The sequence below is a fragment of the Cornus florida genome, unplaced genomic scaffold, assembly GCF_030987335.1.
Source record: "Cornus florida cultivar Cherokee Brave unplaced genomic scaffold, ASM3098733v1 CherokeeBrave_3.0.0_Hap2_Chr04, whole genome shotgun sequence".
Lineage (NCBI taxonomy): Eukaryota > Viridiplantae > Streptophyta > Magnoliopsida > Cornales > Cornaceae > Cornus > Cornus florida.
The window spans coordinates 86,843,983-86,869,770 of NW_026775574.1; the positions used below are offsets into that span (position 1 = coordinate 86,843,983).

The 25,788-nt window shown below is 37.2% G+C and overlaps 1 pseudogene; it reads left to right on the forward strand.

Moving 5' to 3' along the window:
* Positions 1-22,596: 22,596 nt before the first annotated feature.
* Positions 22,597-22,695, forward strand: LOC132305653 (small nucleolar RNA R71; annotated as a pseudogene).
* Positions 22,696-25,788: the final 3,093 nt, after the last annotated feature.

Consider the following 25,788-nt stretch of genomic DNA (forward strand, 5'->3'; position numbering starts at 1 on the left):
TTAAAAGGTCTATTGTAATGATGACTGGAATATTTTTATTTGCACCAATAAATGCATACTTAAGGTAGACCGGGAGTAGCTTTAACTCAAGTTGTGGTGGAGATTTCAAGGAAGGGACCGGAGGAGTAGTGGAAAGTTGAGGAAGTGGTTCACTTGGTATTTTCCAAGGAGGAAAGTCCATGATAGCACCAATGTCAAGCAAAGAATTTACTTCTTAGATGGATTGATTGATATCAAAGTTTGCAAAATCAAAGTGAGACATGCAAATTTCAAGAGGATCTTTGTTTAGAATGAAGGGGAGAGATTCTTCAACCACTTCATCTACCACATCAATAAGAAAACAATCATCTTCTTTGGAAGGATGTTGAGTTGCATAGAAAATATGGAGTTTGACTTACATATTTCTAAAGGTGATATCCATCACCCCGGTTCGACAATTTATTGAAGCATTAGCCGTAGTCAAGAAAGGCCTACCGAGGATCATGGAAATATGTTTCTTTGGATCATGGACTGGTTCTATGTCATGAACCATAAAGTCTATCGGGAAGTAGAATTTATCCACTTTGATTATGACATCTTCAAGAATGCCTCGTGGGTGCTAGACCGATTTGTCAGTAAGCTGCAAGACCACGGAGGTTGGCTTAAGATCTCCCAACCCAAGTTGTAAGTAAACTGAATATGGAATCAAGTTCACACTCGCTCCTAAGTCAAGGAGGGCCCTTTCTATCTTGTTGTCACCAACGACACATGAGATTATCGGGGCACCCGGATCCTTATACTTTAGAGAGGTGTTGTGCTAAATTATTGCACTCATTTGTTCAGTTAGCCTTACCTTCTTCGGTAAATGACTTTTGGAAGTGCGCTTTGGAGTGCACAAATCCTTGAGAAATTTGGCATAGGGAGGAATTTGCTTGATAGAATCCAAGAGAGGTAGGTTGATCTTTACTTGCTTAAAGACCTCTCACTTGTCCTGAATTTTACAACTTTTGTTCCCAAAATGTGTCGACTCTTGGAGACGTTGAGGAAACGGAGCCTTAAGCTCATAAAAAGTCTCCACATTTGGGGTCACAAGCTTGGAATTTTTAGTGCTATACTTTGGATTTTCGGAAGTGAAATTTGGATTAGATGAGCTAGGATTTGGATTTTTGGAAAGAAGGATTATTTCATCTTTTCCTCCATCCACCTTGTTGTCTACAATTCAACCACTCTGAAGGGTGGTGATTGCTTGAACTTGTTCATAAGTAGGCCCACTTGGAGGAGGGGCTTCGCCAATCACATGTATCCTTCTAGGATTCCTAAATGGTTGAGCTGGAACTTTTCCCTTATCTCTTTGAAGAAGTTGGTTCATTGAATTAGCTATTTGTCCTACTTAATTCTCAAGTTTAGCTATTGACTGAGTATGTGAATGAACCATTTGGAGAGTGGGCTGCAATGATATCAACAGTTACTTGTTAGATTCTAACATTTGTTTGTTTAGAGATTCCATCATTTGCTTGTTTACAGCAAAAATTTCATCAGTTGGAAATAAAGGAGGTGGAGTAGAGACATTTGGATTATAGGGTGGACTGTAACCCGAAGAGGCCTAAAATTGCCTATTTGGAAATTGAGAAGAGGGCTGATTTTGATGCCCTTAATTTTGAAATGTTGAATTTTGTGGGGCGGGTTGCCTCCACGAAAAATTCGGATGATCTTTCCATCCCGGATTGTAGGTATTGGAATAGGGATTATTTTCGGGCCTGGAAAACATAGCATTTGCTTGCTCTTGGTTGTTACTAGGAAATTGTTCCGGTGTAATCTTCCAAGAGATGGAATGGGCTAGTGCATGATGCACACACCGCACTTACTGAATTTTGAAACAAGGAAGGAGAGAAATGTGGTGCCATTAATTGATAGAATTTGTGAGCTATGGTATCCACTTGAGAAGATTCTTTCCTGAGTGTCTTTGGTTGACATAGATTGGTATTCTTTGCATTGGTTGAGGTTGGAGCCCTACGAGAATTATGTTGCAATGAGTTTTCACTCAAATTCTCGAGTAAGGTCCAAACCTTATCTGCATTTTTAGACATGAACATCCCTCCACATGATGAGTCAACCATGAGTCTATGTGGATCAGTTAAACCATCATAGAAAGCTTGCACCAATTACCATTTTGGAATTAGATGGTGCGGACATTTCCTAATGAGGTCTTGAAGTCTTTCCCAAGTCTCATGGAGTTGTTCCCCATCGATTTGTGAAAAGCTAAGAATGGAACGCCTCATTTAATTGGTTTTACTCACCGGATAGTATTTTTTTAGAAATTCTTGTTGTAATTGTGCCTATGTAGTGATGAAATTTGCAGCAAGGGAGTTCAACTACTATTTTGCCCTATCTTTTAAGGCAAATGGAAAGAAATATAAATGGAGAACATTTTCAGGGAAGCCCTTCAGCTTGATAATAGAACAAATTTTAAGGAACTCATCAAGATGCTTATAGGGGTCTTCATTTTTAAAGCCATGAAAGAATGGAAGTATTTGAATTGTGCTAGATTTGATCTCATATTGGCCTGCCTCGATGTTTGGCATCACTATGCAAGAAGGAGAGGTATAAGTTGTAGGGATGAAATGGTCCTTAAGAGTTATAGGTACAACATTTGGAGTTTTGACCCTATCATTATTGATTCTCTCATTCTCGACATTTCCTTCATTTCCGGCCATTGTATTAAATTCAAGTTCAATTTCTCTTATATTTTCAGATTCCCTAAGGTTTCTTCTAAGAGTCCTTTTAAGTGAATTAATATCAATTAGGGCTTCAAGAGTAGGCAAAGATAATGACCTACGTCCCAACATCAACAACACAACTCACAACAAGTACAACACTTCTTCACCATAACATCCACATACAGTGTTCCCTTTCTCCTTAATTATCAACAAGATAGAAAATAAATGGCCACGACAAGGACCGATGCTTTGTAAAACAGTAAAACATAAATACCCTCGACAAGGGCTTTACAACACTAAGTTAAACATATGCAAGATATTCACAATTTTGAACTAGAACTTACCTGGAGTCCTCTAGACTTACAATATTTTCAGTTTTTTCCTCGGCAAGCCTTAAGTCCCTAGAAACTCACGAGAATACTTAAAACACAATATTACTGAAACAAAACAAGAAAATATCCACAAGACACAATATTCACAATCAAACCAAAGTTAATCTTTGAACCTCAGTTACAAAACCGTTTGCAGTCCCTGGCAATGGCGCCAAAAATTGGTCGGTTGATGAATGTTGACCAATTATAATCAACCCTTGCAATAGCACAAATCATTGTAAAATAGGGCTATCATAGGGGTAAGTCTAACCACAAGGACTGCAATTTTATGACAACCAAATCCTTTAAAAATCACTTAGTTTCATGAAAGAGGTGTAAGGTTTTGTTTGGTTTGTCACTTAGTACGTGGAATTAAAATGTGCATAAACAACAAATGCAAGGAATTTAAAAGAGAAAGATTTATGTAAAGAGGGCTAGGGAAGTGAATCAACTACCTACTATATAAACATGCTAGATTATGATTAACTTGGGGAAACAACATATATAAGTGGCCATGATATGTAATAACACAAAATTGCTACATTATCTTCAAGAAATTCATGAAATCAATAGGCAAGAATAATCTATCAAAGTTTTACATGCTCACTAAGCTAGAGATTATCAAACCCTCAATCAAATGATACAAGCACATGAAGTTAAAAACTAATAATAGTCCATCAAAGGAAGGCCTTAAGCTATGGACTATCAAATTTCTCAAACAACATACCATTAAAACCATTTCACACTCTCATTTCCATTGTCACTATGAAAATGCAAGCCATATGATCATGAGAGAAAACAATCTAAGACAAGATAATAAACTCAAAATGATCATTTATAAACATTAATATCCATTACAACATGTGTATAGCTCTAGATTATGAAACCTGGCCATACATATATTTCATTCCCCAAAATAAACCAAAACTAGGGCATGCTTACAAGGAAGGGCTTTATCACCTCCCTAGAAAGGGAGTTAGTTACCCATAGAAGCAAAGGAGGAAGGAGAAGAGGTGATCTTACCCTCCATTTTCGCACCTAGAAGCCACAATACACACTCACCCTCAAGAACTCAATATTTCTCTCTCTAGAACCCCTTACAATATAAGATATGTCTATTACATGGTTCAAGCCTTCTATTTAGCAACCTTAGCCTTCCACCAACTCTAAATTTGTGGCCTAAAATCCCTAGAGAGGTGCAGGGCAATGACACGATCATCGTCCTTAGCACTTTTTGCAGGGATAACCATGAGTTCAATGGATCATTGGCTTGACCAAAATAAAGGTCCCCGGTAACGGCATGCTTTGATTCTTCACGAACTCATCAAAGCCTCACTTTTAACTATCGTTAGGGAACCAACCTAATAGTAAATAAAAACATGCAAATGAAGCTAATATATACAATATGATCAACTAATGGACTTAACTAATGCAAATAAGGGCACTTAAATGTGCAATATTCGTTGCTTATCAAGGTAAGAATTTCGTACGGGACTTGTGGTTTTAAGATTATGGTGTTTATGATTTAGGTCACAATTTAGTGCAGCAATTTTCTTTGAAGCGGTTTGTGGTCAATGTGATACAGATTGGTGGAGTCTTTCTGGTCTAAGGGTTGTGGATGTATATTTTTTGTACTTTGGTACGATCCAATGAGACATGTTAGCTATGGTTGTCAATGAGACTTGTTTAATCCTGGTCAATATGGATTAACTTGGGTATCGATTAGGATCACACCAATGTTGGGTAACCTATCGGTGGACGTGGGCCTTTTGGTGTTCCCGTGAGGGTGTGTTTTAGAGACTTGTTAGTTAAGAGGTGATTTCCATTTTGGAAACCTACGGAGTTATGTTATGGGTGTTTTGACTCTCGGTTAGCTGATTGTATGGCACGGTTGTCGAGTGATTCTCGAGGTTGGGTACAGTGGTCAGTTTTAGCTAGATAGTGCAAAATTGCACGATGTAGGAGGTTGTGGTTGTTGAGGTGTTCGGTTGTTTACGAGCGAGGTATTAGGTGGCAGGTATCGTGTTACTTTGTGGATAGTATTTTAATTAGAATCATGTAGAAATAAATCAGGCTTGTATTTAAAGCGTACTTGGGGTATCAGGAGTGGTACTCATTGTCTGGGGTCCAAGAGGGTGATAGGTTAATTAGGGTGATTTGGGACAAGGATGATCCCGTAGGCTTAGTAGGTTGCCCCATTTTACTTTTCATCAGGACCAAAAGGGTTCTAAGGAATGGTGAAGAGAAAAGGTAATAGTGTTAATGCTAGGGCTGAGGTCTTTTGACTGAATACGTAGGTTGCCTTGAGGAGTATGACTTGAGTGTTTAGTTGGATACATATGACTGATAGTATTTGACGTTACGAGATAATTGTGTGATGAGCACCATAACCACGATGTTCATTTCCTTCTTAAGAGTTGTTAGTATGGCATTGCTACACAAGGATTCTTATCCCTGTGGCGTAGGACGTGTCGAGAGTAATGTATACTCTCACACTGTGTTGGTATCATCTTATAAATGATACAGGGGAGGTAAACTGGTGGAGGTTGTAGTTTGGTGGAATCGTAGATCCGAGTGGTCATTCGACAAGAATATTAATAGAGGTGTTAAGACGTAATGTTCTGGTGTTGATAAGTAAGACGGCTTAAAGTATGATCCGAATGTTTAGGCTAGCTATAGTTGAGTACGAGATGCGTTATACATCATGCGGGATGGTGGTAGTGTCATCTGATAATGTAGGGATGGAATGGATGTTGAAGCATCGTTTTATGTCATAGAGGTTACGGTTTGGAATGATTGTTTCTAGGTAAATTGAGACGCGGCGTTCGGCAAACAGTGGTCATTCTTAGTGTTAAAGTGTTGCGAGCATTGATGCTCTTGTAAGGTAGTTGTGTTCTGGACTATATTATAGTACTTGGCGTGCAGGTGTTGTACATTAGATTTATTCCGTTTAGTATGGGGTATGCAAGGTTTTAGTATTGGGTTCCCTTATGTTTTTCGATAGGCACTAGTAGTGCGAGATGGTTGAATTGTGGCAAGATTGCCTAGATTTAAGTCCTAAGTTTCATGTGCGTTGTCTTAATTGGTTCATCTCCTTATGTGTAAGGAGTTCAGTTTCAACTTGATTGTGAGTGGATATCTACGGTTGGACGTTTGATGAGTAATGTACAACGGGGTGTCAGGTACACTTAGACCTGGGTTATCAATCTCTTAGGAGAGTGGGGTTTATTACCCTTTCTATTTGTTTTGGTCCTGGCAAAGATATCGTTGGCTGTAAGTTTTGTTCCTCCACTTAGGAGTTGTGTACATCCACTGATGGGCGGACCCACGTATAGTTCTTTCTGTTGTTAATGGTCGCCAGTAATGGTTTTATGTGATTGTTTGACTTACTCCCACGGGGGGAGGTAAAGTCTTTGGTTTCAAGTAGTGTTAATATAGACGGTGGTCGTGACCGGTGAAGTGTGAGGCATGAATTGCCAGGTGGTGATGGTGTGTTCCTAGTGTCTGATGTTAGCAGTGATGGGTAGGGGATGTGTCGTGAGTCCTAAGTTTGAGAATGATTAAAAAATGTGATATGGGTCCTATACTCGAATGTCTTCATAGGTGTTTGATTTGATTGGAAGTCTAATTCGATCTCTAATAGCAAATGCAATCTTTCCGTAGCATCCTTGTTTTATCATATTTGGCTAGAGAAAAATGCTAGAATTTTTTAGGGAGAAAAATGATCCCATAACACGGTGTTGCATAGTCATTCAATATTTCTCTTTGAAGATTCTCTCTTGTTTCTTAATTGATTATCCCCATATCAGGAGAATATTTGAAGACTGGGACCTTAATCATTCATGCCTGACCTTCCCCGAGACCACTTGACTACCATGATTTGGACTTCTCCTTTTTGCTCTTTGTCTATGCTTCCTCTGGATTTGAGCAAATACTATAGTGAGAAAAATGATTTTTACTAGCAATTATAATTGCTATTGTTTTACTGTATATGGTTATTGGTCTTTGGATTTGTTGTCCATTAGGGTTTGTTTGGGCCTTTAATTTCTTAGCCCATCTTTCCTTCTTTCCTTTGGGCTAGGCTTCTATTTGAATCCCACTCCTCTTGTAAATTTTTTTTTTTTCCCTGGTAGTTCCTCTTGTAATTTTTTTTTTTTTTTTTCACATTTCCAAATAATACTTGACTACTTACTCGTGATGTGGTCCAATTACAAATTCACATTTAGTTTGTGATTACAAAATCAAGAAATAAATTTCCTCTTTTAATATATAAATTTGCTTGACCAATGAAAAATAATAATTAATTAAAAAGACATATTTGTCATGTGAAACTAATATTAAACTTGCCAACTCAACTTTGACCACCTGTAACCTTTACTGGAACTTGCATTGTCACTCTTTTTAATTTTTATTTTATCCTATTTTCTATTGATGACTTCATTTCAACTTCTTTATATGCTTATATTAATATATGTATTGGGCAGGTAATAGGTCTAGTCACAAAATTGTCTACATTAGCAAATTAAATTGATAAGTGCTGAAATGTTAGACATTTGAGCCCTTAACTTGCATATTTTATTCTCTTGGTAATAGTTTTATTTGTGATTTTATGTTGTTTTAGTGTTTTTCTCATTTTCAAGCCTTTAATTATAAAGTCAGTTAAAACCATGGGTTTTGTACATTAAAGATGATATCCAAGAGATTAGGGGAAGATCCCATTCATTGGGCTAAGCCATGATGAAGATCCAAGTTCAATTAGATTTGGAGAAGAGCCCAAAAGAAATCACAAGCTGATGAGAATGGAAGCAAGAAGAATTAGAAGAATCGTTCTCTAACTAGGAAATTATTTCTTGATTTGGAAACTGGACCTGTTTTGGTATTTTAGCTGTATCTCCTCTGTGAGAGTTTCAATAGCTTAAATTTTGTGTGCTTGAAAAGAAATTCGAATCTCTACGACTTTGTATTTCACGAAAATTTTGTGAAAAGGAAGTTTACTATGTCAAAATTGGGCTATAAGATAGCACAAACTTTAGAGTCTGAGTTTGGCAGATTTCCTATTACCTATTATGTTTTGAAGTGGTTTCAAGGGCTATAAAAATAAGGTCTTTTACACAACTAGAGAAAGAGAAGAGGGGCATTGATAGTATAGTTTATAGACTTTCTTTAGAGTTAGAGAGGAGTTTTCAAAGACAAGATCAAGCAACAGAAGATGAAGATGGAGGTTTCCACATCCATGTAGTCTTCTTCCTTTTTTATAAGCGGCTAAACTCTTTCTAAGGGATTGATGTGACCCAAATCTTAACTCCAATGGTTTAGTTATTTATTTTATTGGTATTGTTTATTGTATAATTAAGGTCAAAACAATGGTTTTATCTTGATTTTGGGATTTACTGCTTAAATTAAATTATATTTGATATCTTAACTTGTATTAGGAAGAAGGATTTATAATTGATCTCAACCTCTTTATTTTCTGTGATTATAGGGTAGGTTTATCATGCAATGGTGCTTAATGATCATATATTTAGAGGTTTGATAAGTCGTGCTAAGGAAAGATATGTCGTACTACACCCTTAGTTTAATGTAGTTGGGTAGACGATCCATGCAAACCGAAGATGGGTTATGCTTGTACCTAGACATATGAGTTTTTCTTTATAAATTATGTTATGTGCTTGTAGCCATACATCTTTTGATCATACAAAATATCCTAATAATATGTCTAACTGACCATTGGAGGGCAGATTAGTGGTGAAGTCAATACCTTAGGCCATGTTTGGTGTGGGTGAATGGAATCAAATCAGAGGGAATATAATGATTTTCTTTCCATTCTTATGTTTGGTGTGGGCTATTAAAGGTAGAATCATCATTCTCCACCATTCTCAGAGAATGGTTATTCCACCAAAATCATTTATTCTCTTTGCCAATGGAATGGGCATTCCATTCCCACATGGAATAGGATTAACCAAAAAAAAAAAAAAAACCTATTCATCATTCCATTTCTAAACCAAACCCATCTCTATTATTTTCCAACCTATTCATCTCTCACTACCCCTTATCTCACCACCCCTTATCTCACCACCGCCGTCGTCTTCCTCTCTCACTACAGATTTGCCTTCCTCTCTCACTATAGATTCGTTTTCCTCTGTCTTCCTCTCTCACTACCCCTTATCTCACCGCCGCCTCTCTCATTACAGATTCGTCTTCCTCCGTCTTCCTCTCTCACTACCCCTTATCTCACCGCCGTCGCTAGAGACCCTAACACAACCCAACCCAACCCAATAGTTGCCGCCGGAGACAGATCCATCTTCCTCAATCACTACCCCTTATCTCACTGCCGCCGCCAGAGACCACAACACAACACAACCCAACCCAACAGTTGCCGCCGGAGACAGATCCATCTTCCGCAATCACTACCCCTTATCTCACCACCGCCACCGGAGACCCTCTGCCTGCAACTGTAATTAAAAATTAGCATAATTCTATCCACGAGTGTAACGTGGATATATGCTGCCAGATTGACGGTGGCCGTTCCTACACGCCAAAATAATGTAGTGAATATACGATTTAAGAAAAGCTTTTTGGGTCAAGTTTAAATTTATAAAAACCACTACTACTAACATAGCAAAGGTGAGTAGGGATCGTCCTAAGGGATTGGAGGGCTACTAGTAATGGAAACAATGCTTAGGGTTAGTAGATCGAGTGATCAAAGGCAGATTGTTTGGTTGATTATACTAAAATTAAGATTAAACAAGCTCAATATAAAACAAGTAATTAAAGGATAGAGAAAATAAGAGAGAGAGGTCTTGGGACTAAGAGATCACCACTAAGCATCACCTTTCTATACACTCAATTCATAATTAATGAGGGGGAAAACATATGTTGCAACAATAGTGAGTGTGTGTGGTTGTTTCAATAAGCATGGATGACCAATTAAGTATATATTGTCTAAACAACATAATGAATAGCACAATATATCAAAGTAAGCCATTAATCCTTCTTTAAGCTCACAATCCAAACACATCACATAATTAGAGAAATATACTACTTGCATTCATAAGTATGGAACATCAAACAACAAGCATGGATTGTCCTCCCATTTAACAACTAAGGTAACTACATTACATCTAAGTTAATGACATGAAAATTAAACTAATTAAACTAAGAGAGATGAACAATAAGTGGTTGTTTGTCGCACTCCGAACCCAAAATTTATTCAATGTGGCCAAGTTTTTCATTTAGAAATTGCTACTACTACCTTTTACTAAAAATATAGTTAGGGCAAGTAGGGATCGTCACAAGGGATTGAGGGTGGTACTAGGTTGAGGAATCAAAATTAGGGTTAGTAGGTCGAGTGATCAAAATAGTAGTTGGTTGGTTAGATTACACTAGATACAAATTAAACTAAGGTAAACAATAATGCAATAGAGAGAATAAAAGAGAGAGAGATCTTGGGGTTTAAAGATCACCACTAAGCATACTTTTCTACACCTTTAATGAATGATTAATGAGGGAAAAAGCATGTATTGCAACAAAGTGTATGTGTGTGGTTGTCTCAACAAGCATGGATGACAAATTAAGCATATATTGTCTAAATAACATAGTGGATAACACAACATATCATTTTAAGCCATTAGTCTTTTCTTTAAGCTCACAAGCCAAATATATCACAAGGTTAGAAATATATATTACTTGCTTTCATAAGTATGGAACATCAACAACAAGCATGGATTGTCATCCCATTTAACAACTACACTAGAACTAAGCTAATGACATGAAATTAAACTAATTAAACTAAAGGAGAGGTATAATTCATCAAGAAATGAGTATGAACCATCAAATAAACCACAAGAACATAATATTAAGCACTATGTCTTGACAATCTCTAGATCTATAGCATCAATACACATAGACATACATCAAAAATACAAAAAATAGAGACAAACACATGAGCATCTATTCTAGTATACATATTTATATGGATAGAATGAAATGATCAATTGGAAGCATTAAACCACATAAATCATTGAATAAACAAGATCTATATATATAAAAGTTTCAAGACATGAATCACAATACAAATCCCCTCAAAAATACATAAATCAAGAAGTAGAAAGCATGCTTAGGGCTAACTCTAGCCCCAAGAGGATGTCTAGCCACTCATGGATGATGTCCTCCAACCCTCAAGGGTAAGCTCCATGGAAGAAATTTGCTCCTTGGTTGATGAAGGGTCTCCAATGGTGTTTCTAGCCTCCTCCTCCCTTTTGCTTCCTCACTAAGTATTATTTTCTCTAAGAATGTGTATCCAAAGTCTCTAAAGTATCTCCCTTCAAAAAGTGGCTCATATTCCTTATATAGGTAGGTCAAAAATCACCCCAAATGAGCTGGGCTCATACACCAATAATCCTCTAATGATTGGATATAAGATAACTTTTAATGAGCTGGAATTTGGATTTTTCTTGCGATTTGGGAGGTTCGATCGATCAAACTTGAGGTGATATCGATCGAACATAGCTGAGATCAATCGAATTAAAGTTGGATCGATCCTCAATGGCGGCGCCTTTTTGGATAAAAACAAATCTGAGATATTTTGAAGATATTTTTTGGAAAAGGACAAAAGTGGTTGGTAGGGTGGTACAACTGGATAAGATTAATCATTTAGATAAGGATAAGATGGTTTGATCGATCAGAGAATGAAGTTAGATCGATCGAACTTTAAGATCTTTGAATAGGGGAAAACATGGCTCAGATTCCATCTTGAAGTGCTGAGATCGATGAAAGTTAGATCGATCAAACTTTTCTTGAGATTGATCGAAGTTACTGAAATTCCACCATTTATTTCCTTTTACTCTACTTTGCTCCTTTCTTTCATTCATCCCAGAATTGCTTCAATTATGCTCTTATTTGGCTGAGTTAGCTTATTTTGAGGATAAATACCTGAAAATGGAAATAACACGAAATCAATACAAAATGGGAAAATAAGATAGATAAAGGTCCTATAATACCTAAGCTTAAGGGGTTTAAATATACACTTTTTAGCGCTCATCAACAATCCATCAAAAAATGAGTATGAACCATCAAATAAACCACAAGAGCATTCTATTAAGCATTGTGTCTTGACAATCTCTAGATCTATAGCATCAACATACATAGACATGCATTAACAACATAAGAGATAGAGATAAACACATGAACATCTATTCTAGCATACATAGACATATGGATAGAATGAAATGATCAATTGGAATAATTAAACCATATAAATCATTGAATAAATAAGATCTATGTATATAAAGATGTCAAAACATGTATTACAACACAAATCCCCTCAAAAATACATAAATCAAGGTAAACAAAGCATGCTTAGGGCTAACTCTAGCCCCAAGAGAATGTCTAACCACTCATGGATGGTGTCCTCCAATCCTCAAAGGCTATCTCCATGGTAGAAATGCACTTTTTTCTTGAGTTAGATGATAGAAATGTCTAGCCTCCTCTTATATTTTCTTCCTCTCTAAGAATAATAAAAAATTATATCTATCAACTCCTAAAAGTATATGTGTAAAAATGGCTCATAATCCTTATACAGGTAGCTTAAATGTCACACCTAATGGTCTAGGCTCGTACACAAGAGCTCCTCAAATGATTGCACCATGAGACAATTTTTAATGAGCTAGAATCTATTTTTTTCCAGACTTGAGGAAGTTCAATCGATCGAACTGTGTTGGGAATCGAACTTGGCTGAGATCTATCAAACTTTGGCTGGATCAATCCTCCCATGGCGGTGCCTTTTTGGATAAGGACAGATCTGAGATATTTTGGGGAAAGAGACAAAAATGGTAGGTTGGGTGGTACAACAGGATATATGAAATCTTTTCGATCGATCTAAGAATTGTTGGATCGATCAAACTTTGTGGGATCTTTGTATAAGGACAAAAGAGCTTGGATCCATCTTGGAAAGTCTAGATCGATGAACTTTCGATCGATTGGAGTATTCTTGAGATCGATCGAACATGTTGATTTCCACACTTTACTTCATTCTGCTTCCACTTTGCTCCTTTCTTCCATCCAGCTTGAGTTAGCTTCTTTTAAGCTTTTATTTGGCTAAATTAGCTTATTTTGGGGATAAGCACCTAAAAAGGACAATAACACGAAATTAGTCTAAAACGGGAAAGTAAGATAGATAAAGGTTCTAGAATACCTAAGCTTAAGGGGTTTAAATGCGCACTTTTCAGCGTTCATTACACCCCCAAACTTAAATATTGCTAGTTCCTAGCAATGAAATACAAAGTAAAGGAATGAAATGAACAACTATACAAGTATGAATCTAGAAAGCAATAAATGGATAACGCCACTTTCGTAGGGAACACGATTACATTTAGCATATGCAACAAGCCTTTTAAACCCCTAGGTTACCCCTAGTGGACTAGTGAAGTCTTGCGAGGGTTTCCAGAAATGATACCCACAAACATTAAGCTCATTCTTACCAAAGAGGTACCAATATTACAAACAAGCATTGGGAGAAAACTACTTCAAGTATGCAAATTTTCAACCATTTCTAAGCAATCTTCCAAAATCTCAACATCAAGCAAGCAATATGGTCCTCCACACATCAAGAAAATGATAATGCAAATCAAAACAACTCTAGAATCCTTTTGAGTTAACCGGCATCAAATATGTTGCTATCTAAGCTAACTAAAGAAATGATCATATCCTTACCCTTAAACTAGCACACAAATCTAGTACCAATCATCAAGATAAAGAGTGGACCTTTTATTAAAGCTTTATTAAACTAGATGCGCTAATTCTTTCACTCGAATTTTCTTTATTTATTTTTTTTCATAACTATCCTATAGGATCAGAGATGGAAGCATAGTGCAATGTGTTGATCTATTAAGCTTTCTAGCGATCTATGTAGTCGAGCGTTAGGTCAATGACTCCCAAACCGGACGGCTTTAAGGCACTAGGTGTTCAAACACCCCTAAGGATTTACAAGCTCAAATCAACTAGGCTACAAATCAAAATAACCTATATCTAATCATTTCCCACTTCTCACCTTTTGGGAGAAGTCCTCACTTTTTATTGCTTTTGCAACTTTTTTTTTATTATTATTTTTTTTAAGCAAGTTCAATTATTAACCTAGAGTTTGGGCCCTCCACCTTTCGACATGAGAAGTTTAGTGCTTGATGAGGCTAGAATCCCGGTTACTCAATGAAAATGGTTTGTTATCCACTTTTGTCAAAATGAAAACTTTCAATGCACTACTAGCTCAATTGGGATATAACTAAATCAACAATCAGCAAAGCATGTACCCCACAAATGAATGCTAGTGTGTGCTTGTGCTAGTGTAAAATCCTAGTGTGAATCTCAAAACAATCACAAAATTAGGATGATGTGGACCATAAATGTAAGCAAGATATCAATCTTTCGAAAAATTTACTCCTAAATTGCATCCACAAAGCATACAAGGAGTATTGGACTCTCAAGTCAAATAATTCTTAAATTTTAAGCAATATAGTCCTCAAATGATCAAAATCATAGCTAGTTATGGACCAATCATAGACAATCCCTCAAATACACAAGTCATACTTAAAATTTTGAATTGAAAGCAAATACTGTAATTAACACTGTTACCCCTAAACTTAAATGGCACAATGTCCTCAATGTGCAAAGAGAACAAAGGAAAGAGTATACCAGTGTAGCTATGGCAAAAAATGGCTGGGACACAAGTATCCAAAGTGGGTGGAATAACCCCCTCAAACTTGGGATTAACTATGGTCCTGAAAAGATGGCACTTGGATAAAACTCATTAGATAACAAAAGGGATAATAATAGTGCACAGTGGACATGCAAGTGTAAATGGGACAAGAATTGAAGTAAAGAGAGAGAAAAAAGGGTGGTCTCGAAAATTTGGGTAGCACTCTCTCTCACTGAAGTCACTAGGATGCACCTGATGGAGTCAATCACAGACAGATATATTAATACAAAGACATGACATCCAAAATATAGCATGTATAGAAAAATAATGTACATCACAATGTTTGGGCCAACAGACTGGCCTCAAAAATATCATAACAGTAGCAATGTATCACAGATATATGAAATAAAGGTATAGAGATAGAAAGATAAGGAATATCATGCCAAGGAGGTAGGACGGGCAGGGCGCACTCTGCGGATATCTCGGGATATGTCTCGCAGTGCAGTCATGACATCCGTACGCATGGAAGAAATATTAGCTCGGCTAAAGACAATGTCTGCTCGGATGGAGACTACGGCATCTTCCAAAGCCTGGATACGCTCTCCAAAGCCAGGTGTTTGTGCTGGAGCCTCAGGTACCACTAGATCAGGAAAATGATGTGCATCCTGAGCCTACTCCGGGAAATGTAATGGTGACCCCGTTGGAGAATGATGTGGGATCTCCTCTGCTGGAGGCTCCTACTCCAAGTCTATATCCATATGTATGGCAGCCACCGGTGCAACTACTGGATCGTCTGCTGCTGCTGCTATTGTCTCCTCCTCCTCAGCCTCTTCAGCTGCTATCACAGCATCCTCCAAAAGACTCTTGATAAGAGCATTGTAGCTCTTATTCCAATCCTTCTTGCCAGAGTGGCAACCTCCTGCCTTTGGGCGCTCATCTGAACGGAATGGATAGCGCTGATCTTGCAAGATCTGAGTAATAAGGTGGCCAAAAGGAAGGTACTTAGCCCGCTTGGGCTTGGCCTTACTGATGTAGTTAGTGTATAGCTTCATCATGACACTCCAATATAAGGCTAGAATAGAAATGCAGTACCCTATGTAGAAAGCATACAGGACAGTCAAATAATCGCCTCACCTTTGGATCTTGTGGCTAGCCATAAACATATTTCGGTACAAGACCGAATTGAAGAACCACAGATCATCAGGTAAATAGGTCCGAGTAGCAAATGTCTCGCCCTCACTGTAATGGCCTATAAGTACCACAGCCATGTCTGTATAAGAAGGCCTCCTCTCTAGAATAGGATAATCGATCTCAAGATCAGAAGGGTAAACATGTAGGCATCGGCAAGACCTGGCCAGTGTCTCCACTGTAATGCGGATAAGATGGCCATCAACTGTAGTACGCAGCTCCGCCAGATTACTCAGGGCAGGCTGGAGGTTCTGGAAAAACATCCGAACAAGCCTAGGGTAAACTGGGTATGTGACAGGGGCTAGAATGGCTGAAATGCCCCTCCGGTCTATATCCTCGTAGGCTGCCTGGGTCAGAATGTACCAGGAAAAGAAAAAGATGTCGAAAATTGACTCATGTGCCACTATAAGGTGTAAGTATCTCGGCAAAGGTCTGTCTAAGGCCTGGCCTGGCTGTGCATGAGGCAAAGATGGATAAGGCGATGATGTATGCTCAGCCTCATCATGGGATAATGAAGATGCAGAGGCTGAAGATTGTAGTCTAGAGTTAGCTAAGGGGGACTGAGCTGGATTTGCCTCGATATAATCCTCCAACTGCTCCGGCTGCTCAGTCTCAACAGGTGATGAGCGCTAAAAAGTACGCATTTAAACCCCTTAAGCTTAGGTGTTCTAGGACCTTTATCTATTTTATTTTCCCACTTTAGATTGATTTCGTGTTATTTTCATTTTCAGGTACTTATCCCCAAAATAAGCTAACTCAGCCAAATAAGAATAGAAATGAAGCAATTCTGGGATGAATCAAAGAAAGGAGCAAAGTAGAGCAAAAGGTGGAATTTCAGCAACTTCGATCGATCTCAAGAAAAGTTCAATCGATCCAACTTTCATCGATCTCAGCACTCCAAGATAGATCCAGGCCATGATGTCATCTTTAGAGATCCCAAAAGTTCGATCGATCCAACATCTTTCTCTGATCAATCAAACTTTCTTGTCCTTATCCACATGCCAGATCTTATCCAGCTGTACCACCCTACCAACCACTTTTGTCCTTTTCCTAAAAATATCTTCAAAATATCTCAGATTTATTTTTATCCAAAAAGGCACCGAAATTGAGGATCCATCCAACTTCAATTCGATAGATCTCAGCCATGTTCGATCAATCTCTCCTCAAGTTCGATCGATCGAACTCCCCAAATCCCGAGAAAATTCCAAATTTCAACTCATTAAAAGTTGTCTCATATCCAATCATTAGAGGATTATTGGTGTACGAGCCTAGCTCATTTGGGGTGATTTTTGACCTACCTATATAAGGAATATGAGCCACTTTTACACAGAGAGATATACATACACATACTTAAGAGGAGAGAATACTTAGTGAGGAAGAAAAGGAAATGAGGAGGCTAGAGACACCATACACTATTGGAGACTCTTCATCAACCAAGGAATAGATTTCTTCCATGGAGCTTACCCTTGAGGGTTGGAGGACAACATCCATGAGTGGCAAAACATCCTCTTGGGGCTAGAGTTAGCCCTAAGCATGCTTTCTAATTCTTATTTATGTACTTTTTAGGGGATTTGTATTGTGATACATGTTTTGACACTTTCATATATATAGATCTTGTTTATTCAATGATTTATATGGTTTAATGCTTCCAATTGATCATTTCATTCTATCCATATGTCTATGTATGCTAGAATAGATGTTCATGTGTTTGTCTCTATTTCTTATGTTATTAATGTATGTCTATGTCTATTGATGCTATAGATCTAGAGATTGTCAAGACATAGTGCTTGATGGCATGTTCTTGTGGTTTATTTGATGGTTCATACTCATTTCTTGATGGATTGTACCTCTCCCTTAGTTTAATTAGTTTAATTTCATGTCATTAGCTTATTGTAATGTAGTTGTTAAATGGGAGGACAATCCATGCTTGTTGTTGATGTTCCATACTTATGAAAGCAAGTAACATATATCTCTAACTTTGTGATGTGCTTGGTTGTGAGCTTAAAGAAGGGATTAATGGCTTAATTTGATATGTTGTGCTATCCACCATGTTGCTTAGACAATATATGCTTAATTTGTCATCCATGCTTATTGAAGCAATCACACACACATTCTTTGTTGCAATACATGTTTTTCCCCTTATTAATCATTCATTAAAGGTGTAGAAAAGTATGCTTAGTGGTGATCTCTAAACCCCAAGATCTCTCTCTCTTTCATTCTCTTTATTGCATTATTATTTACTTTAGTTCAATTTGCATCTAGTTTAATTCAATCAACTAACCACTATTTTGATCACTCGACCTATTAACCCTAATCTTGATTCCTCAACTTAGTACGACCCTCAATCCCTTGGGACGATCCCTTCCCACTCATACTACATAGTATATGTGTTAAGCGGTTTATAAATTTAAATTATGGTGCCCACTTGACACTAATTTCCAAACTCAAAATGTTGTGCATTATTTTGTGCGCACGCACGGGAAGCCACCAACAAGCTACTCTAAATCCTGGATATGAGATGGTTTTGCCTGATGCTGGGGCTGCTCCTGAACATGAGAGGGCTTGCCTGACCTATCTATCCTGGGCCTGACTCGGCGTGGATGATGCCTACGGGCAACAGTCTTTACCCTAGCCATACCTTGCAAAACAGAAAGAAAAACACTTGCAATATAAGTTAGTACCGGCGTAAAGAAGTGAAACACAGTATATTGAAACATGTATGTCAAATAAGATAGACAACACAGAACATGAATCTACGCAAGTGATGATGGAGCTAAATAAACAGTGACATTAAGTAAATCATGCTAAACAATATAAGTATGAAATGCATCCAATGTGAAAAATACAGGCATTGGGCATGCATGAGATAGCATGGAATCATAAAAGAGAGTGTGTGAAGTATGGGATGCAAATCTGTGAAGCTCGTTTGATCACAAAAATGTGAGATCGATCTCTATGAGATCGATCTGAGATAAGTTCGATCAATTTTTGAATGATCGATCGAAGTTTTCTTCGATCGATCTAATTGGTACGGGAAATTCAAAAAGTCATAGATCTATGACGTGTATGGCACGGGGGCACCCAAGCAAGCAAGCTTGTTGGGCCCTCTCAGTCAATAACACAACAAGATTGGTCACTTATCAACTCAAAATCATATTCGAAAATAAATATATACACAAATCTATAGACAAATATATTCATATATATATACATACTTAAATATTCAAAAATGGAAAGAATTCAAGCATGGCAACTCAGATCTAGCAAGGAAACATCAAAAGTATGTAGATTGAAACTCAAAACCCAAAATTATAACTCAACTTACCAAAATGGACGAGAGAAGTGGTGGTCGAGAGAGAGACGAGTAGATCTGAGATGAGGGCGAGAGATTCAAGGTTCGAAAATGCCGCCGGAGGTCTCGCCGGAGGTAGGAGAGGTAGGGTTTATAGTGGCGAGGGAAGATGAGGGTCTGAGATCGATTTTGAAATCGATCTAATGACCCTAGGGTTTTATTTTAAAAAATTGGTCTTGACAATTTCGATCGATCAGGGAAAATTTCCGATCGATCGAAAATAGATCAATCTGAAAAATGTTGGGATAGATCTCCCCTCACTAAATGACAATTTTTATTATTATTATTATTTGAAATATTTTGAATTTTTGGAAATTAAAAATTAATTTAAAATTAAAAGTATTTTTGAATTTTTGGAAATAAAACAAAAGAAAATTATTTTTGGGATTTTTGAAAATTTTAAAATAAAAATAAAATAAAACAAGTAATTGAGAATAAAAGTGAAAAAGAAAATGAAAATCTTTTAGGAGTTTTTGAAGATAAAATAAAATAAACCAAAAGTATTTTTGTATTTTTGAAAAATTTGAAAACTCTCTCTTTTCTTTTCTTTTCTTTTTTTTTTTTTTTTTGAATTTGAATTTAACATGCAGTCAAAACAAAAGGCAACAAAGGGTACAGATCGATCAAGCGGAGATCGATCGAGAAAATGGTTCGATCGATCGAACAGGTAAAAACCTGCAGACAAGTTTGAACGATGCACAGAGAGGCCTTTTTCATGGATCTCAAAAAATTTCTAAGTGTGGGGTGAAGATCGATCAAAGAAAAAGTTGGATCGATCTAAGAACTTTCAGATCGATCGAAAGAAATTTTCGAACGATACACAGAGAGTTGATTTATGCAAGAAATTTCAGATCGATGGAACAGAGCAATTATTGGATGCAGGGATGGGTGTTCGATCGATCAAACCTCTTTTGAGATCAATCGAACAGGGACAAAATGCCTATTTCCAGAATGAAAGTGCATGCATACTCAATCAAAATACTAGCCATGTGTATGAATTCCAAAATATATCTAGACGACGCAAGAAAGGAAAGATAAAATAGAAATGAGGGAGGAATAGGGTTGTAAACCCTACGAAGCATTTACTAGTCTTTAACGTCTCTAGCAAGATGTTAGGCTCTTTTAGCCCAGATCAAACATCTTGTAATGCATCCCCTCCTTAATAGGGTGATAGGTACTTTGAATTCCACCCAATAAACGGTTCCCTAAAGAACTTGTTGGATTAGGTTCAAAGGAGTTTGTTGGTCCTTTGTCAATGTGATCTTTGGGCTTCCATGCCCTCTCAAAGCAAGTTTTTGAAACATCATTCTTTAGTTTCAAGGTCGAAGATGAACTTCTTGAAGTTTTAGTTTCAAGCAAAGACTCCATTCTTTCACATTCATTGTCTAGACATTTTTCTACAACATTTACTTTTTCATGCTTGTCAAATGAATTTGGGGTCGGATTAAAGATATTCAACTTCACTTTCATATGCCCAAATGAGATTTTCATTACCCCCGTCCTACAATTGATGTTGGCATTAGCGGTTGCCAAGAAAGGACGGCCAAGGATAAGGGGAATTTGGCTCTTGGAATTCGGAACTGGTTCCGTGTCAATGACAACGAAATCGACCGGGAAGAAGAATTTATCAATTTTAATCAAGACATCCTTAATGATACCCCTAGGCTTTTTGATGGATCGGTCGGCAAGTTGTAAAACTACCGACATCGGTTTCAAGTCTCCTAAACCTAATTTGACATATACTAAGTATGGAAGAAGGTTAACACTTGCTCCTAAGTTTAAGATAGCCCAATTGATGACGTGGTCACCAATGACGCAAGAAGTAGTAGGTGAACCGGGGTCCTTGAACTTTGGGAGGGTATTATGTTGCAAAATAGAGCTCACTTGCTCGGTCAAGACCACTTTCTTAGGTGCTTGGCTCTTGTTCTTCCTCTTTTGGGTGCAAAGATTTTTCAAGAACTTGGCATAAGCTGGAATTTGCTTAATTGTATCCAAAAGTGGAAGATTAATCTTCACTTGTCTAAACATTTCAATGATTTCATTTGTCTTGGTCTTTTGTTTATCAAGATAAATGAAGCTCTTGGCTCAAAAGCTTTTTCAAAATATTTCTTTGAAACATCATCAACACAAAAAATTTTAAAATTCTTTTTCAAAGCTTTGTTCAATTCATCCTTCAAATCAATTTTGGACTCACTTTTCAAATCACTTTCTAACACTTTCTCATTTGAATGATCATGCATATGTAATGAATGAGGAATATGATGAGAAACGGGATGGTTGTCAACTTTTGGTTGCACCGGTTCACTCTCTTCATTGGACAGACCTACTTGGTTGTCCACAATCTTCCCACTTCTCAAGGTTGTCACCACATTGACATGCTCAATTGTGGGACCTTCCGATGAGACATAAGTCTCCACAACACATTGTTGCTTTGGTGAGGCATTTAATGGCATTTTCCCTTTTTCTCTAGCATTTAAGGTACTAGCTATTTGCCTGACTTAGGTTTCTAGCTTAATAATGGATTGAGAATGGGAATGAATCAATTGAGTGTTCACCTCTAGAATGCCTAGAGCGGTTAAAACTTTCTCTTCAAAAACGGGACTCCTAGAATTTCCTTGAGAATATAATAGTTGATTAGGGAAATGAGAATTAGAGAATTGGTTTCCATGTGATTGAAATGATGATGATTTAAAACCTTGGGAACCTTGGCTTTGCATTGGAGTCGGAACATACTTTCCTTGAAAACCACCTTGGGGAGGGTTTGAGCCTTCCTCTTGGCTTTTCCAAGAAAAGTTCAGATGGTTCCTCCAACTTGAATTGTAATGAGTGCCATAGGGATTATTCCCTTGATTAATAAATGTAGCATTGACTTGCTCATGGGGCTCACTTTGCACATGTCCATGGGGACAATTGGAAGTAGAATGCAAGACACTTGAACAAGTCATGTAAGATTCATTAGATGCACGATGATGAATATGAGTAGGAGAGGAAGATACTTGATTCGCTGAATTTTGGTTGATCAAAAATTGATCAAACCTTTGAGATAAGGATTTCATCTCTGCGGCTATGACATTGGAGTTGTCAACTTGATATAAGCCGACATTCTTCCTTCCACCTAGGTTTCTACCATTTTTAGAAGATAAGGACCTATGAATTGAATTCTTACATATGCTTTCATACAATTGCCACACATCATTTTCATACTTATCAAGATAAGAACCACCCATAGATGCATCAACCATACCCTTGTGATTATCCGGTAAACTTTCAAATAAATATTAAACTAATTGCCACTTAGGTATGTCATGATGAAGGCACTTTCTAAGCAAATCATTAAACCTTTCACATGCCTCATGAAACATTTCCCCATCCCTTTGAGAAAATTCTTTAATTGAAGTTTTCATGGCATTGGTCTTAGAAACCAGATAGTACTTTTTCAAGAACTCTCGTTGCATTTCCGCCCAAGAGGTTATCGAAAAAGGCCTAAGATTGTTAAACCAATATTTTGCCTTGTTCTTTAGGGTAAAAGGAAAAATTTTGAGTCTTAAAAATTCTTCTAGCATGTTCGTGTATTTCACGGTGAAACACACTTCAAAAAACTCATCCAAATGCTTATAGGGTTTTTCACTTGGAAGTCCATGATAGTTAGGCAGCATTTGAATGGTTTGTGGTTTGATTTCATAGTGATGTGTTCTAAATGGAGGCAATTGAATGCAAGGGGGTACATTATATTCATTAGGCACACAATGGTCTCTTAATGTAATGGGAGGATTCACAATTGGTAGTGCTACACGAATATGTTGATTATCTTGAACCATAGGAGGTTGTGGAGCAAATATTGGTTGAGGCATTCCCAATGGAATTTGGCATTGTTGTTGTGGTAGAATAAATGGTTTAGGTATGCCTAATGGTACTTGAATGTTTTCATGATGCACATTAGGGTAGAGGATGCCTTGTTGGTCTATGTGACCAAGTTCTCCACATGGACGTCATTCAAATTCTCCATTGGTGAAATGGAGTGATGAGAACTACCTCTTCCCCTAGGATTATGAACAACTGATTCAAGATGAAAATTAAGAGGGACAAGAGTAGGATTTAACGACCTATGACTATGCATGCACTAGCAAAGACAAATAACAAGAAATAAGAAAGTAACAAACACTTCACCCCCACAACAAATCGATCAACAAATCTCCACATACAATGATCCCATGCTCCCATGCTTGAACAACATGCAAAAAAAAGTAAATTGCCTCCACGTGGGCTCACGATTTATCTAAGAAATGAAAAACAAGCCTCCACGCGGGCCGACGATTTAACTAGAGCTTGAGTTAGAAAGATCTCACAAAGGGTCCTTAAGCGACTTCAATTCATTTTCAACTTCCAAGCTTTACTATGCTTTGCATTTTTTTTTTTAAATTGTTAGTCCTTTTTGTGCTTAGCTTAGCTCCTTACTTTGAATTCTCCTTTACTCAACTTCCTTCACTCAAATCACCTAGCCAAATAAGAACAAACACAATAAATAACCAAAAATAAAAATAAAGTAAAGACAAGATCAAAAGAGTACTAATTCCTAAATATTTCTAAAACACGGCATTGCCAATTCAATCCCCGGCAACGACGCCAAAATTTGACGGTGGCCGTTCCTATACGCCAAAATAATATAGTGAATGTACGGTTCAAGAAAAGCCTTTTGGGTCAAATTTAAATTTATAAAACCACTACTACCACTACTACTAATGTAGCGAAGGTGAGTAGGGATCGTTCCAAGGGATTGGAAGGCTACTAGTAATGGAAACAATGCTTAGGATTAGTAGGTTGAGTGATCAAAGGTAGATTGTTTAGTTGATTATACTACAATTAAGATTAAACAAGCACAATATAAAACAAGTAATTAAAGGATAGAGAAAAAAAGAGAAAGAGGTCATGAGACTTAGAGATCACCACTAAGCATCACCTTTCTATACACTCAATTCATAATTAATGAGGGGGAAAACATATGTTGCAACAATAGTGAGTGCGTGTGGTTGTTTCAATAAGCATGGATGACCAATTAAGTATATATTGTTTAAACAACACAATGAATAGCACAATATATCAAAGTAAGCCATTAATCATTCTTTAAGCTCACAATCCAAACAGATCACATAATTAGAGAAATGTACTACTTGCATTCATAAGTATGGAACATCAAACAACAAGCATGGATTGTCCTCCCATTTAACAACTAAGGTAACTACACTACATCTAAGCTAATGACATGAAAATTAAACTAATTAAACTAAAGGAGAGGCACAATCCATCAAGAAATAAGTATGAACCATCAAATAAACCACAAGAGCATTATATTAAGCACTATGTCTTGACAATCTCTAGATCTATAGCATTAACACACATAGACATGCATCAACAACACAAGAAATAGAAATAAACACATGAACATCTATTGTAGCATACATAAACATATGGATAGAATGAAATGATCAATTGGAAGAATTAAACCACACAAATCATTGAATAAACAAGATCTATGTATATAAAGATGTCAAAACATGTATTACAACACAAATCCCCTAAAAAATACATAAATCAAGGTAAAGAAAGCATGCTTAGGGCTAACTCTAGCCCCAAGAGGATGTCTAGCCACTCATGGATGGTGTCCTCCAACCCTTAAGGGCTATCTCCATGGTAGAAATGCTCTTTTTCTTGAGTTAGATGGAAGACCTCCCAAGAATGTGTCTCTAGCCTCCTCTTCTCTTTTCTTCCTCTCTAAGAATAATAAAAAATTGTATCTATCAGCTCCTAAAAGCATATGTGTAAAAGTGACTCATAATCCTTACATAGGTGGCTCAAATGTCACACTCAATGGTCTAGGCTTGTACACAAGGGCTCCTCAAATGATTGTACCATGAGACAATTTTTAATGAGCTGGAATCTATTTTTTTTTTGGACTTGAGGAAGTTCGATCGATTGAACTATGTTGAGATCGATCAAACTTGGCTGAGATCTATCAAACTTTGGCTGGATTGATCCTCTCATGGCGGTGCCTTTTTGGATAAGGACAGATCTGAGATATTTTGGGGAAAGAGACAAAAGTGGTAGGTAGGGTGGTACAACAGGATAAGATGGAATCTTTTCGATTGATCTGAGAATTGTTGGATTAATCAAACTTTGTGGGATCTTTGGATAAGGACAAAAGAGCTTGGATCCATCTTGGAGAGTCTAGATCGATGAACTTTCGATTAATCGGAGTATTCTTGAGATCGATCGAACATGCTGATTTCCACACTTTGCTTCATTCTGCTTCCACTTTGCTCCGTTCTTCCATCTAGCTTGAGTGAGCTTCTTTTAAGCTTTTATTTGGTTGAATTAGCTTATTTTAGGGATAAGCACCTAAAAAGGACAATAACACAAAATTAGTCTAAAACGAAAAAATAAGATAGATAAAGGTTCTAGAATACCTAAGCTTAAGGGGTTTAAATGCGCACTATT